The sequence below is a fragment of the Oncorhynchus clarkii genome, chromosome 10 (genome assembly GCF_045791955.1).
Source record: "Oncorhynchus clarkii lewisi isolate Uvic-CL-2024 chromosome 10, UVic_Ocla_1.0, whole genome shotgun sequence".
Lineage (NCBI taxonomy): Eukaryota > Metazoa > Chordata > Actinopteri > Salmoniformes > Salmonidae > Oncorhynchus > Oncorhynchus clarkii.
In genome coordinates, this window is record NC_092156.1 from 64373301 (window position 1) to 64388826 (window position 15526).

The following is a 15526-nucleotide window of genomic DNA, read 5'->3' on the forward strand; positions in this document are numbered from 1 at the left end:
CGATAATATTGAAATGGAAAGAGTATCAGACCACTGCAAATCTACCAAGACCTGGCCGTCCCTCTAAACTTTCAGCTCATACAAGGAGAAGACTGATCAGAGATGCAGCCAAGAGGCCCATGATCACTCTGGATGAACTGCAGAGATCTACAGCTGAGGTGGGAGACTCTGTCCATAGGACAACAATCAGTCGTATATTGCACAAATCTGGCCTTTATGGAAGAGTGGCAAGAAGAAAGCCATTTCTTAAAGATATCCATAAAAAGTGTTGTTTAAAGTTTGCCACAAGCCACCTGGGAGACACAACAAACATGTGGAAGAAGGTGCTCTGGTCAGATGAAACCAAAATTGAACCTTTGAACCTGCGTTGTCTTGGCTGTGTGCTTAGGGTTGTTATCTTGTTGGAAGGTTGAACCTTCGCCCCAGTCTGAGGTCCTGAGCGCTCTGGAGCAGGTTTTCAGCAAGGATCTTTCTGTACTTTGCTCTGTTCATCTTTGCCTCAATCCTGACTAGTATTTCAGTCCCTGCTGCTGAAAAACATCCCCACAGTATGATGCTGCTACCCTCATGCTTCACTTTAGGGATGGTGCCAGGTTTCCTCCAGACGCGACGATTAGCATTCAGGCTAAAGAGTTCAATCTAGGTTTCATCAGACCAGAGAATCTTGTTTGTCATGGTCGGAAAGTCTTTAGGTGCCTTTTGGCAAACTCCAAATGGGCTGTCATATGCCTTTTACTGAGGAGTGGCTTCCGTCTGGCTACTCTACCATAAAGGCCTGATTGGTGGAGTGCTGCAGAGATGGTTGTCCTTATGGAAGGTTCTCCCATCTCCACAGAGGAACTCTAGAGCTCGGTCAGAGTGACCGTCGGGTTCTTGGTCACCTCCCTGACTAAGGCCCTTCTCCCCCGATTGCTCAGTTTGGCCGGGCGGCCAGCTCTGGGAAGAGTCTTGGTGGTTCAAAACTTCTTCCATTTAAGAATGATGGAGGTCACTGTGTTCTTGGGGACCTTCAATGCTGCATAAATTGTTTGGTTCCCTTCCCCAGATCTGTTCCTCGACACAATCTTGTCTTGGAGCTCTACGGACAATTCCTTCGACCTCATTGGCTTGGTTTTTGCGCTGACATGTACTGTCAACTGTGGGACCTTTATATAGACAGGTGTGTGCCTTTCCAAATCATGTCCAATCAATTGAATTTACCACAGGTGGACTCCAATAAAGTTGTAGAAACATCTCAAGGATGATCAATGGAAACAGGATGCTCCTGAGATCAATTTCAAGTCTCAATGCCAAGGGTCTGAATACTTATGTAAGTAAGGTATTTCTGTTATTTATTTGTAATAAATTTGGAAAAAAATCTAATGAACTATTTTTGCTTTGACATTATGGGGTATTGTATATAGATTGCTGCAGAAATTGTTTTATATAATCAATTTTAGAATACGGCTGTAACGTATTCAAGAGGTCTGAATACTTTCCAAAGGCCCTGTTGTTACTAAGAGAGAAAGAGGGAGAGCCTTATTGACTGAATTTCATTAACAGGAGGTCCCAGGTAGGTCATGCTGAGGTCCCATGGGGCAATCAACCGTCTGTCAAACACATTCCTGTGGGTGCCCTTCCACAACCCTTTTCGCTATAGTTGAATCAGGGCTTGAAAAACACCTATTGATTGGACCAGTTGATGGCGATGCACAGCGCCCTGCATAACTGATTTAAGGAAAATACCACATACCAGACAACTGATGTTCAGGTTGGGTTCAGAATGGAGGAAATGTGTTGTTTAGGAGAAGGACTATGTTAAATACCATTATCTGAGTGTTAGATCAAACTAAATGCACTTAGATCTGTCTGGTACAGTAACAGTAGCGACCTTGGCAAAAACATACACCACCTACCGTTGCAAACCATTGAAAAATGTTTTGCCTTGGCTTGCCCTAGTGAACACAACCCAGACGTCATTCTCCAGAGGCTTTCTTTCCCCCTCACCCATTGATGTCTAAAGTGCCCCTGGTGAGATCAAACCCAGGCAGGATTTGACCAATCTCCCTCAGCGAGAGATATAATGCTTCAACATTAAATTCTGTAGGGCCAGGCTTCACAAAAGGGTTGGACACACTCCCATAGGGTGCCATGGCCCCTAGCCAGTCTGCATTGCTGTGGAACTCTATTTATAAGATTTGAGCGCTTCAGTCCATCCAGCTCCAGCTGAGCTGAGTGCCATTCCAACGGATAGAGTTCCTCCATCTTCTTTGCGCTCCTGGTCTACACGGTGGTGATTCAGCTACCAGGTGTTGGATCCTCTGGTTAGTCTCCTTGCATTGTCAAGTTCCCAGTAAAAGAGGATTTCATCCACAAGGGATTAACCATCTTCCTGGTTTAAATAATGGTTAAGATAGGTGGAGTTAAATCTCTCTCTCTTGCCTGCTCTCGCGCTCTCTCTCTTTCTTCCACATCGACATATAATGCTTGTACAGTAAGCTAATCCGACGTCTCGCGATATAAATGCTTGTGTCACCTCATACAGCCTGTTCTCCTCTGAAACAGTCAGCCAGCGATCCTGTTGCTGCAGGATTATTTTGCTCTGACAATCCTGGTCAAATTAAGATCCAAAATCTGTATCTGGAGTAGCATGGGCCCTGAGCTCCCTATGAACCCTGGGTAAAGCTCACTGAAGTGGCTAATAAGAAAGTGGAGAGACAGATGTAAAGCAGGTATTTTGAAGAGCCTGCAGTGATTGATAGCCTGTGGTTGTTAATCTAGTTGGATGTACTGATTTATAAGTGGCTCTGAATAAATGTATAGGTTAGATAGAAGGGTGTTTTTACATTATTTTCCTCTATGGTTGCAAACGCAGCATACAAAAATAATTAAACGTACTTGTAATTCAGTCTAAGGGAATGTTCTCCTCTCTAACGGTATAACGGAGGTTGTGTGTCATCCTGTGATGACGAATCATGACAACCAATGTCACCAATCCCTCAATGTTTGTTTTGGTTTCGATTTTATTCATGTTAGGTTTGTTTTGCTTGTTTGTTTTTTCCTTCTCTGCTATGCGAGTGGAGCGCTTGGACCCTGCCATCCCTCCCTCGGCGTCTGTTAATGTTGTAAATATCCTAGATCTCTGTTGAGGCCCTGGAATGCAGTCAGTGATGATTTCCTACTGTTCTAACAAGGTTTTAATTCTAGATCCATGATTACTAGAACTGATATTCCCATTCATGTTGACGTTCTGTGATGAGTGATAATTCTGTTTCTATGGAGCTCGACTCACTTTGTCGGTTTAACACCGTCTGCTGCAGATGGTTGATAATCGTCAGTGGAAACGTGTCAGTCTAGTCAACAGAGACAGATATTTAGATTTTTACCAAGCGAGAGGAGGGTGTGTCCCGAGGTAGTGCTGCGGAAGCCGTGTGTGGTGGTTGTGTTTTGGTGCCAAGCATTGGAGCCCTGCCATGTTTGTTTGGTTACACTGTGAATGGCTGTGAACAGTTAATGGCTATGGACAGTTAATGGCTGTGGACAGTTAATGGCTGTGGACAGTTAATGTCTGTGAACAGTTAATTGCTGTGAACAGTTAATGGCTGTGAACAGTTAATGTCTGTGAACAGTTAATTGCTGTGAACAGTTAATTGCTGTGAACAGTTAATGGCTGTGAACAGTTAATGTGTCACGTTCTGACCTTTATTTCCTTTGTTTTGTATTTATTTATTATGGTCAGGGCGGGAGTTGGGTGGGCAGTCTATGTTGGTTTTTCTATGTTTTGGGGCATTTCTATGTTTTCGGCCTAGTATGGTTCTCAATCAGAGGCAGGTGTCATTGGTTGTCTCTGATTGAGAATCATACTTAGGTAGCCTGGGTTGCACTGTTTGTTTGTGGGTGATTGTCTATGTTAGTGGCTTGTGTCAGCATAGGTCTCATTTTGTAGCTTCACGGTCGAATTTGGTTTATTGTTTTTGTTACTCTTTTGTATAGTGTTCAGTCTTTCTTTATTAAAGATTTTACCATGGACACTTACCACGCCGCATATTGGTCCTCTGATCCGTCTCGCCTCTCCTCTTCAGACGAAGAGGAGGACGACCGTGACATAATGGTTGTGAACAGTTAATGGCTGTGAACAGTTAATGGCTGTGAACAGTTAATGGCTGTGAACAGTTAATGGCTGTGAACAGTTAATGGCTGTGAACAGTTAATGGTTGTGAACAGTTAATGGCCGTGAACAATTAATGGTTGTGAACAGTTAATGGCTGTGAACAGTTAATGGCTGTGAACAGTGAATGTTCAAAGCATTAGGAACACCTGCTCTTTCCATGACACAGACTGACCAGGTGAATCCAGGTGAAAACTATGATCCCTTATTTGATGTCACCTGTTAAATCCACTTCAATCAGTGGAGATGAAGGGGAGGAGACAGGATAAATAAGGATTTTTAAGCCTTGAGACAATTGAGACATGGATTGTGTATGCTTATTTTTTATTTAACCTTTATTTGGACAGGGAAGACATTGACGCCTAGGTCTCTTTTTCAAATGTGCCCTGTATGAGATATATACAGTACCAGTCAGTCAAAAGTGTAGACACACCTACTCATACTATTTTCTACATTGTAGGGGGGAAAAAGATCCAATTGGTCGGCTCCTGTGGATTTTTGTTATCTATTGCCAGCAAAATATCCAGGTATTATTTTTCTATAAATGGACTAAAATAAAAGCTTTTACTATAAATTCTCTGATTATTCAGCAAGTTTCCCTTATCAGCATCCAGACCAATATAATAGTGAATGTGCTTAGAAGTTATTTCAAAGAGATAGCCCACTTAAATAAAATGGTGATTAAATGCATCAATTATGGATTTTTCTTCCAAAATGAAGCCAGTGAATTAATTTGTTGTGGCAGAGAGGAGGTAGAACTCTCCAGGGATCTGACAGTTTTCCAGAATTTTGCCAGGTTCCCATTACAATCTGAAAGAGCAGTTACACAATAATCAGAATTTCTGATTTTTATGTGTGCCATTCAGAGGATGAATGGGCAAGACAATAGATTTAAGTGCCTTTGAACTCGGTATGGTAGTAGGTGCCAGGCGCACAGGTTTGAGGGTGTCAAGAACTGCAACGCTGCTGGGTTTTTCCACACACAACAATTTCCCGTGTGTATCAAGAATGGTCCACCACCCAAAGGACATCCAGGCAACTTGACACAACTGTGGGACGCATTGGAGTCAACATGGGCCAGCATCTGTGGAACGCTTTCGACACCTTGTAGAGTCCACGCCCCGGAGAATTGAGGCTGTTCTGAGGGCTAAAGGGAGTGCAGGGTGGGTGCTCACCTCAATATTAGGAAGGTGTTCCTAATGTTTTATACACTCAGTGTATTTGTTTATTTACGCAGAATATGTACAGTTTAAGTTTATTGTACATAATTCAACTCCACAGCTGTTTCTGAAGCCGTGGTGCTCAACTTACATCCACAGACATGAAAGTCATTCAATATCAAAGTCCAATCCACCTATAGGGTGTCTCCAAACATACCCTAGTCTCAGTCTGTCATTCTGTGACCCTAAATAAGGTCTAGGCTTTTCTTTCTGCTTGATTGAGATCCATACTCTCTCTCTGTGTGTGTGTGTGTGTGTGTGTGTGTGTGTGTGTGTGTGTGTGTGTGTGTGTGTGTGTGTGTGTGTGTGTGTGTGTGTGTGTGTGTGTTCTTTCTGCTTTATTGGCATCGACTTTGTGTCCAGACGATGTGTAGTATTTATCCCACAGGAGATCAGTAATTCACTGGGTCACTCTGGAGAGATGGACACTCTGTCAATCAGCTCAGAGGAGATGGCACGGCTGGGGTCACACACACACAGCCGCGCATGGACGGAGGCACGCACACTCACACAGGCACATGATAGGTTTGAGCGCACAGCAGGCAGCGTTTAAGCGCTCACACACACACACACACACACACACACACACACACACACACACTGATTTGACTTGGCCCATTGATCTGTGATGGCCTTGTCTGCCATTCCCATGGCCTCATTTACTGTAATATTGCAGTTACTGAACGAGCTTCTGAAGTGCTGTGGATCTGATTGATGGAAAGATTAGACACAGTCACGGCCGTCCTCCTCTTCATCTGAAGAGGAGAGGCGAGATGGATCTGAGGACCAATACGCGGCGTGGTAAGTGTCCATGGTCAATCTTTAATAAAGAAAGTAGTGAACACTGAACACTATACAAAACCAGTAAACAAAATAACAACCGTGAAGCTAATCATATGGACTGTGCTGAAACAAGCCATCAACATAGACAATCACCCACAAACAAACAGTGCAACCCAGGCTACCTAAGTATGATTCTCAATCAGAGACAACTAATGACACCTGCCTCTGATTGAGAACCATACTAGGCCGAAAACATAGAAATGCCCCAAAACATAGAAAAACAAACATAGACTGCCCACCCAACTCACGCCCTGACCATACTAAATAAATACAAAACAACGGAAATAGAGGTCAGAACGTGACAGACACAGTCATGCATTATCCTTAATGAGAGATGATGGAGATGAATAACATTGGCTATAGGTCATTTTACTCTCTGTGAAGTTAACTTCCATATTAGATTCACTCACCTAGTTAAACTGACCCGCCTAGTTAAATAAAGGTTAAATAAATAAAAATTCACTCAGTTAACCTATTGCAAACATGCGTTCTCAGAGCACCAGAATGCAGACTTGCTGTACAGTATACAGCCCATCTTTATATTCTTCTTCAACACCTCTGCGTCAATGTTCTTCTGTTTGCCTGAACCACTCTCCCAAGCCAACCAGAGAGACGTTGTTTCCCGACAGCTTCCATTTAAACTCCAAGACCAACTTCCTCCATTCTTTCCAGTCATAAAGGATGCTGACTGAGGCAACAGCTGTGCTCTGTCTGGCTCTGGTGAATGCCAGTGTGACGTGTGTTAATGAAAAGGGAGACAGAAAGAAGAAAATGTACTCTACTGATGGGTTCAATGTGCCGTGCTTATAGACCACTCTCCATAGTCTAGCATAGCATACCAGTCAGCCTTGTCAATCACACTGACTGGCCACAGGGTCTCCACGCTGGTGTCACAGGGGCATTGACCCACGCAATTCGAGGGTAGGCATCAAAACCGGCCAAGCCAAGCCAATCAGGATGCAGAATCAGCAGCACTTCCTGTTTATTATTTGGTTTCTTCCTGTGTGTCCTGTTTATGTGTGTGTGAGCAGGCAGTGGGGGTACTTATGCTTGGTGACTACAGTACAGCATGGGAGTGTTATCCTCTATGGCATGGGTTCTTAAACTTTTTCAGCCTGGGACTCAAATGAGAAATTCTGTGTTTTCCTGGGACCCAAGCTTAAGAAAATGTGCAACTATACGTAAATATCGATACATTTCATTGCCTTTATGCCTAGAAAAATATGCAATATAGACAAAAACAAATAACAATGAAAATCCCATAAATCTTTTCATGTTTATTTTCCCCCATTAACAACACTCTTACATACCTGTCTAAGTTAGAACTGTTGCTGTTAAATACAACAATTCATTCTGAACTGGAATAAACAGATTGATCACATCACACACACACAGGCTTTTTGATCGTGCAAACCTCAGTCACAGTACAGATAAAAAATGATCAGGCCTACTGTACAGGCCTACTGTACATCTTACTGTAGAAATTATAGTTGATAGAAAGTCTAGGTTGGAACTGTCGCTGTTAAAATACATATTTGTTATTCTGAACTGGAATAAACTGATTGATCACATCACACAGATGTAGACCAGAAAACACATACACACAGTCATAATGAGAGGTGTGTGGCAGGTTGAAGATTTCAACCAGCATGTCTATTCTGGGCTCAGTTTTTGACAGTACAACACTGAGGTGATGCTCAGCATTGACACTGTTTCTGTACTTGAGAGCCCTGACATGCATAGGTGTGTGGTGCCAAACTGGATCAGAACATCTACTGCTTTCTCAGTCAGGCAGGAGACCACTTCCTGCTGTAGATGAACAACCCAGAACTGTGTGAGTGTTTGTCCCAAAAAGCATCTTGCTTCAATCAGTTTATTCCCGTTCAAAATAAAAAGTATTGCTTGTATTTTAACGGCAACAGTTCCAACCTAGACTTGTTTTCAACAAGAATTTCTACAGTAAAATGTACAGTAGGCCTGAAATTTCTCATCTTCATCTGTACTGTTTCTTAGGGTTGCACTCTCAGTAGCTGGTTAGCTTGCTTTGGCTAACGTTGGCTATTAGCTGTGTAACGTTACAAGGCCAGGGGATTGTTTGAAAGATAAACTCACATCTACTACTATGAGAGAAAGTACTCCATTATTTCTGCCTGTTATAAAATGACAACAATGTCTTGTTAGTTGACTTACTTTCCCACTTTCGAAGCAGATTCCTGAAGCATTCTGCACTGCACAGTCAACACTGTATTTGCGTTTCATGACAATTGAGCTCAGTCAGATTTTGTGAGTTCTAACAGGAGTCCATTTCATGACAGCGGTGAGTGATGGCCACTGGGAATAACAAGTCAGTGGCTTGAACGACAGCGCTGCAGCGTGTGGGTCGTGGAGTGATCTTCAAGAAAACTGCAGAAAAAAGATCCGGTGAACCGCGAAGCACACGGGCATCTCCCTCTACCTCTCCCTCTCCTACTGGCGCAGCTGCCAAACTGAGCAGAGACCGCTGCTAAGGAGAGAGCGCACTGAGCCGAGAGCGCAGTTGCACTTGGCCAAATCAAATCCAGTAATTAATGAAATATTTATACATTATTTGGGTCGTGGCCCATACTTTAAGAAACGCTGCTCTATGGGGCTTACACGCTAGCCTCCCAGCTGCCTGACTGGCTGCACTCCTTGGCTTGTTGTGATTGCAAACATACATATACAGACAGACACTTACCATACACAGGGATGCTGGCCCATGTTGTGTCAGGTTGGCCTGATGTCCTTTGGTTGGTGGACCATTCTTTATACACACAGGAAACTGTTGAGCGTGAAAAACACAGCAGTGTTGCAGTTCTTGACACGGTGTGCCTGGCACCTACTACCATACTCTGTTCAAAGGCACTTAAATCTTTTGTCTTGCCCATTCACCCTCTGAATGGCACACATACACAATCCATGTATCAATTGTCTCAAGGCTTAAAAATCCTTCTTTAACCCGTCTCCTCCCCTTCATCTACACTGATTTGAAGTGGATTTAACAAGTGACATCAATTTAACAAGTGACATCAATAAGGGATCATACATTTCACCTGGATCCACCTGGTCAGTCTGTCATGGAAAGATCAGGTGTTCTTAATGTTTGGTATAGTCAGTGGAGACCTACAAATGATTCCCATTCAAACGTCTAGTTCCCAAGCCTAACCCTAAACCTCACCCCTAACCCTAATTTTAAACCTAACCCTAAAATAGCATTTTTTACAAGTGAGGACTGACAAAATGTCCCCACTTCTCTGAATTTTTGTTGGTTTACTATTCTTTTGAGTGCTTTTGGTACTCACAGTGTTAGTAAGATGTGCACATGCGCACGCACACACACACACCCACACATCAGTACACTGAGGTTGTGTCTACACTTGACACTTACATGCGACTTCTGCTATCAGAATGTGAAGATCACATTGAATAGACGGGTCTAGATGCACAAAAGTGTCTTTGTGGTCTGATTGTGTTCAGATCTGTCTGACTACTTCAGGAAGTGGTCAGGGCTGCATTGTGTGTGGATTTCTCCTCGGTCTGGACGCAATCAGGCTACCGAAAGTGCATACAGTGGGTGACGTCATTAGCACTCCTTCCACAAGTCTCCAGAAAACGTGTGTTTTGGGACCGAGAGACACCTTTTCATTATAACGTTGGAGGAAATGCAATCCAGCTAGCTAATAATATTTTGGGTTTGGCTAGAGTTATGCTAACCCGTTTGCAATCACTTTAGTGTTGCTTGCTAGCTAGACACAGAGGTTAGCTGGCTAGTTTACTACAGTAGTTAGCTACTGCCGTCAGGTGTGGTTGTTGTGTTACTATCATATTTAGCCTATTCCACCATTTGTAGAATACATACTGGCATTTGAATATAACTTGTTTGGAATTCCATGATCAGAATACTAAAGCTGCATGATCTGTCAAGACTAGACATGGCCTGACACACACACACACACACACACACACATCTCTACTGCATGCCTCCTCTCCCTCGGAGACCTAGACCAGAAAGAGAAGGAATGGTGGAGCAGAAAGAGTCAGAGAAGAGGATGAAAGGAAAGGAAGACATTTGATATGATCAGAACCCAGCAGAGAGTGAGTGTAGAGCAGAAGGAGCCGTTTGTGGGTGTTTTGTTGTAGGGCGGCGTCATGTGGTGTAGAGGTTATAGCAGTGACTCGTGGGACTAGAGAAGTGCATTAAGGGCCACGTGGCGTTTGGCCCTGAAAACCCAGCTGGACATGGAATTCATTCAGAATTATTGCAGTATATTCCTCAAGAGACAACAGAGTCCTAGTGTGAGAAATGAATAACGGTATCTATTCGGTACAGATATCAGTGAGGCAGGCCGTGTCCCAAAAGAGCCTATTCCCTATGTGGTGCACAACTTCTGACCAGAGCTTGGGTCAAAAGTAGTGCACTATAAAATGAATAGGGTGCCATTTGGGACACAGTCATAGTTAACCTAGCTAATGGACAATTACATTTTATGTAATAAAATTAACATGGGAAATTTTCTCGCTCGTCCGATTCAAAGGGTCAACCATCCCTGAAATGAGCCGAAATCCAGAGACAAAAAATGTGAGGTTTCTTTCTGTCCATCCGGTCCATGTACAATGAAGTCTGTTTTACAAAACTGGTTTAAATAAACTGTTCCTCCATTGTCCACCCCAAGGCCTGCACTGACAGCTTGTCACAATTAATGCCCTGTGAGTGGCAAGGTGCTGTCAAGATCCAGAACAGACACACACAGATGGGCATACACACACAGATGGACATACACACACAGATGGGCATACACACACAGATGGACATACACACACAGATGGACATACACACACAGATGGACATACACACACAGATGGACATACACACACAGATGGACATACACACAGAGATGGGCATACACACACAGATGGACATACACACACAGATGGACATAGACACACAGATGGGCATACACACACACAGATGGACATACACACACAGATGGACATACACACACAGATGGGCATACACACACACAGATGGACATACACACACAGATGGACATACACACACAGATGGACATACACACACAGATGGACATACACACACAGATGGACATACACACACAGATGGACATACACACACAGATGGACATACACACACAGATGGACATACACACTCAGATGGGCATACACACACACAGATGGACATACACACACAGATGGACATACACACACAGATGGACATACACACACAGATGGACATACACACACAGATGGACATACACACTCAGATGGGCATACACACACACAGATGGACATACACACACAGATGGACATACACACTCAGATGGGCATACACACACACAGATGGACATACACACACAGATGGACATACACACTCAGACGGCACACACCAACCTGGTCTTAGAGCATTTCATATTATTTTGTAAGAAAATCCGAGACACTAAAATTAGTATTTATTTTTTTATTTTATTTTACCTTTATTTTACTAGGCAAGTCAGTTAAGAACAAATTCTTATTTTCAATGACGGCCTAGGAACAGTGGGTTAACTGCCTGTTCAGGGGCAGAACGACAGATTTGTACCTTGTCAGCTCGGGGATTCGAACGTGCAACCTTTCGGTTACCACTAGGCTACCCTGCCGCTACCCTGTGATCTACACAATATACTTGTCAAAGTAAAAGAAAAATTCAAACATAAAAAAAAATATATATATATACACACACACACTGTCAACATGTTAGAATCAACTTTGGCATCGATTACAGCTGTGAGTCTTTCTGGGTTTCTAAGATCTTTCCACACCTGGATTGTGCAACAGTATGATATGTTACGTTTTGTATGGTATGTATTATTTTGTGGATGTTCATCACCCATTTCAAATCAAATTGTATTGGTCACGTACACATGGTTATTGTGAGTGTAGCGGAATGCTTGTGCTTGTAGTTCCGACAGTGTAGCAATATCAACAAGTAATCTAACAATTCCACAACAACTACCTAATACACAAATCTAAGTAAAGGGATGGAACAAGAATATGTACATATAAATATATGGATGAGCAATGACCGAGAGGTATAGGCAAGATGCAGTAGATGGTATAACAGTATATACATATGGGATGAGTAATGCAAGATATGTAAACATAATTATTCTTATTTGTTAGAGTGGCCAATGATTTCAAGTCTGTATGCAAGCAGCAGCCTCTCTGTGTTAGTGATTGCTGTTTATCAGTCTGATGGCCTTGAGATAGAAGCTGTTTTTCAGTCTCTCGGTCCCAGCTTTGCACCTGTACTGACCCCGCCTTCTGGATGGTAGCGTTGTGAACAGGCAGTGGCTCGGGTGGTTGTTGTCCTTGATGATCTTTTTGGCCTTCCTGTGACATCGGGTGTTGCGCCTTCTTCACCACACTGTCTGTGTACGTGGACCATTTCAGTTTGTCCATGATGTGTACACCGAGGAACGTAAAACGTTCCACCTTCTCCACTACTGTCCCGTCGATGTGGATGGGGGGGTGCTCCCTCTGCTGTTTCCTGAAGTCCACGATCATCTCCTTTGTTTTGTTGATGTTGAGTGAGAGGTTGTTTTCCTGACACCACACTCCGATTGCCCTCACCTCCTCCCTATACCGTAGGCCGTCTCGTCGTTGTTGGTGATCAAGCCTACTACTGTTGTGTCGTCTGCAAACTTGATGATCGTGTTAGAGGCGTGTATGACCACGCAGTCATGGGTGAACAGAGAGTACAGGAGGGAGCTGAGCACGCACCCTTTTCAATATTTTACCCAGATTTTAGCGGAGATGTAGAGAAGCATATTTAGTCAATACATTTTTTTTTTAAGTAGTCAGGAGGATACAGACAGCTCAAGAGGTATGCTTAGATATCTTGATCTACTTCTCCAGAGTCAGATTAACTCGTGGATACCATTTTTATGTCTTTGAGTGCAGTGTTAACGCAATGACGAAGTCTATGGTAACTGCTAGCATGCTAGTAGATACCATAGACTTCCAGTCATTGCACTAATGCTAGTTAGCATTGGCGGTTAAAACGGCCTCTAACTTCCTTCCTACCGGATGCTGAGATATAAAAATGACATCCATGAGTTCATCTATCTCTGACAAAGTAGATAAAGATATCTAAGCATACCTCTTGAGCCGACTCATCGCCAAAATCCCAAAGTATCCCTTTAAGTATAATGAGTGTGGCTGTAAATTGCAGGAAAACGCTGTAAAATTCACCAACTCCCAGACTGGGGGGCCTTGTCCCCCTCCAGATCACCCACCAGCCATCCAATGTACTTTGTGTCCCCTCAGATGTTTGGGGTGCATGATGCCCCTGTCTGTTAGGCTACAGTAAACAAACACTACAGTAGGGAAGGCATTTCTTCAAAGTTGTGTGGGTCGTTGCATTGTATTGCTCACTAACCCCATTGACTTCATCCTTTCGAAGCAACTATTATAGAGGGATTTATTCTCAAGGGAAACATTGAGGCTGGCGGAAGCCTTTGCAATACATTATCTCAAATGTCAGAGGTTTACTTTATGGAAATAATGGCTTCATTCCAGTGCATTGACTCTATACATTCATTTCAGTGCATTGGGTTCATATGTTTATTTGAGCCCATTGGATATACATACATTTTAGTAAATTGAGAGAATTTGTGTGTTGTGTACATATGTTTACTAGAGTGCATTGGGTGCATGTGCTGATCACATATGTAGGAGTACAGGCCCAGGGGCGTTCTTTGGGCAAAGTGACCACTCACCTCCTATTTTATGTATTTATTTTTTAACCTTTATTTAACTAGGCAAGTCAGTTAATAAGAACAAATTCTTATTTACAGTGACGGCCTACCAAAAGGCCTCCTGTGGGGCTGGGATTAAAAATACGAAATAAAATATAGGACAAAACACATCACGACAAGAGAGACAACACTACATAAAGAGAGATGTAAGACAACAACATACCATGATAGCAACACAACATGGTAGCAACACATGACAACAACATGGTAGCAACACAACATGACAGCAGCCCAGCATGGTAGCAGCACAAGACATGGTACAAGCATTATTGGGCAGAGACAACAATTCATCACGCCAAGCAGCCACAACTGTCAGTAAGAGTGTCCCTGTATCCTGTCAAATGATTTGTCACATGTGCCAGATGCATAAATTATAATGCAAAATGAATCAAATACACAAGAATGAAGCTATATACAGGGAGGACCAGTACCAGATCAATCTGCAGAGGTACGAGGTAGATACAGTGCCTTGCGAAAGTATTCGGCCCCCTTGAACTTTGCGACATTTCAGTCTTCAAACATAAAGATATAAAACTGTATTTTTTTGTGAAGAATCAACAACAAGTGGGACACAATCATGAAGTGGAACGACATTTATTGGATATTTCAAACTTTTTTAACAAATCAAAAACTGAAAAATTGGGCGTGCAAAATTATTCAGCCCCTTTACTTTCAGTGCAGCAAACTCTCTCCAGAAGTTCAGTGAGGATCTCTGAATGATCCAATGTTGACCTAAATGACTAATGATGATAAATACAATCCACCTGTGTGTAATCAAGTCTCCGTATAAATGCACCTGCACTGTGATAGTCTCAGAGGTCCGTTAAAAGCGCAGAGAGCATCATGAAGAACAAGGAACACACCAGGCAGGTCCGAGATACTGTTGTGAAGAAGTTTAAAGCCGGATTTGGATACAAAAAGATTTCCCAAGCTTTAAACATCCCAAGGAGCACTGTGCAAGCGATAATATTGAAATGGAAGGAGTATCAGACCACTGCAAATCTACCAAGACCTGGCCGTCCCTCTAAACTTTCAGCTCATACAAGGAGAAGACTGATCAGAGATGCAGCCAAGAGGCCCATGATCGCTCTGGATGAACTGCAGAGATCTACAGCTGAGGTGGGAGACTCTGTCCATAGGACAACAGTCAGTCGTATATTGCACAAATCTGGCCTTTATGGAAGAGTGGCAAGAAGAAAGCCATTTCTTAAAGATATCCATAAAAAGTGTCGTTTAAAGTTTGCCACAAGCCACCTGGAAGACACACCAAACATGTGGAAGAAGGTGCTCTGGTCAGATGAAACCAAAATTGAACTTCTTGGCAACAATGCAAAACGTTATGTTTGGCGTAAAAGCAACACAGCTGAACACACCATCCCCACTGTCAAACATGGTGGTGGCAGCATCATGGTTTGAGCCTGCTTTTCTTCAGCAGGGACAGGGAAAATGGTTAAAATTGATGGGAAGATGGATGGAGCCAAATACAG

The 15526-nt window shown here is 43.0% G+C and overlaps 1 protein-coding gene across 1 annotated transcript in view; it reads left to right on the plus strand.

Annotated features, from left to right (window-relative positions):
• Window positions 1-15526, plus strand: part of LOC139418996 (glycine receptor subunit alpha-3-like) — a 102494-nt gene that overhangs the window by 77604 nt on the left and 9364 nt on the right. The gene's annotated exons all lie outside the window — the stretch shown is intronic.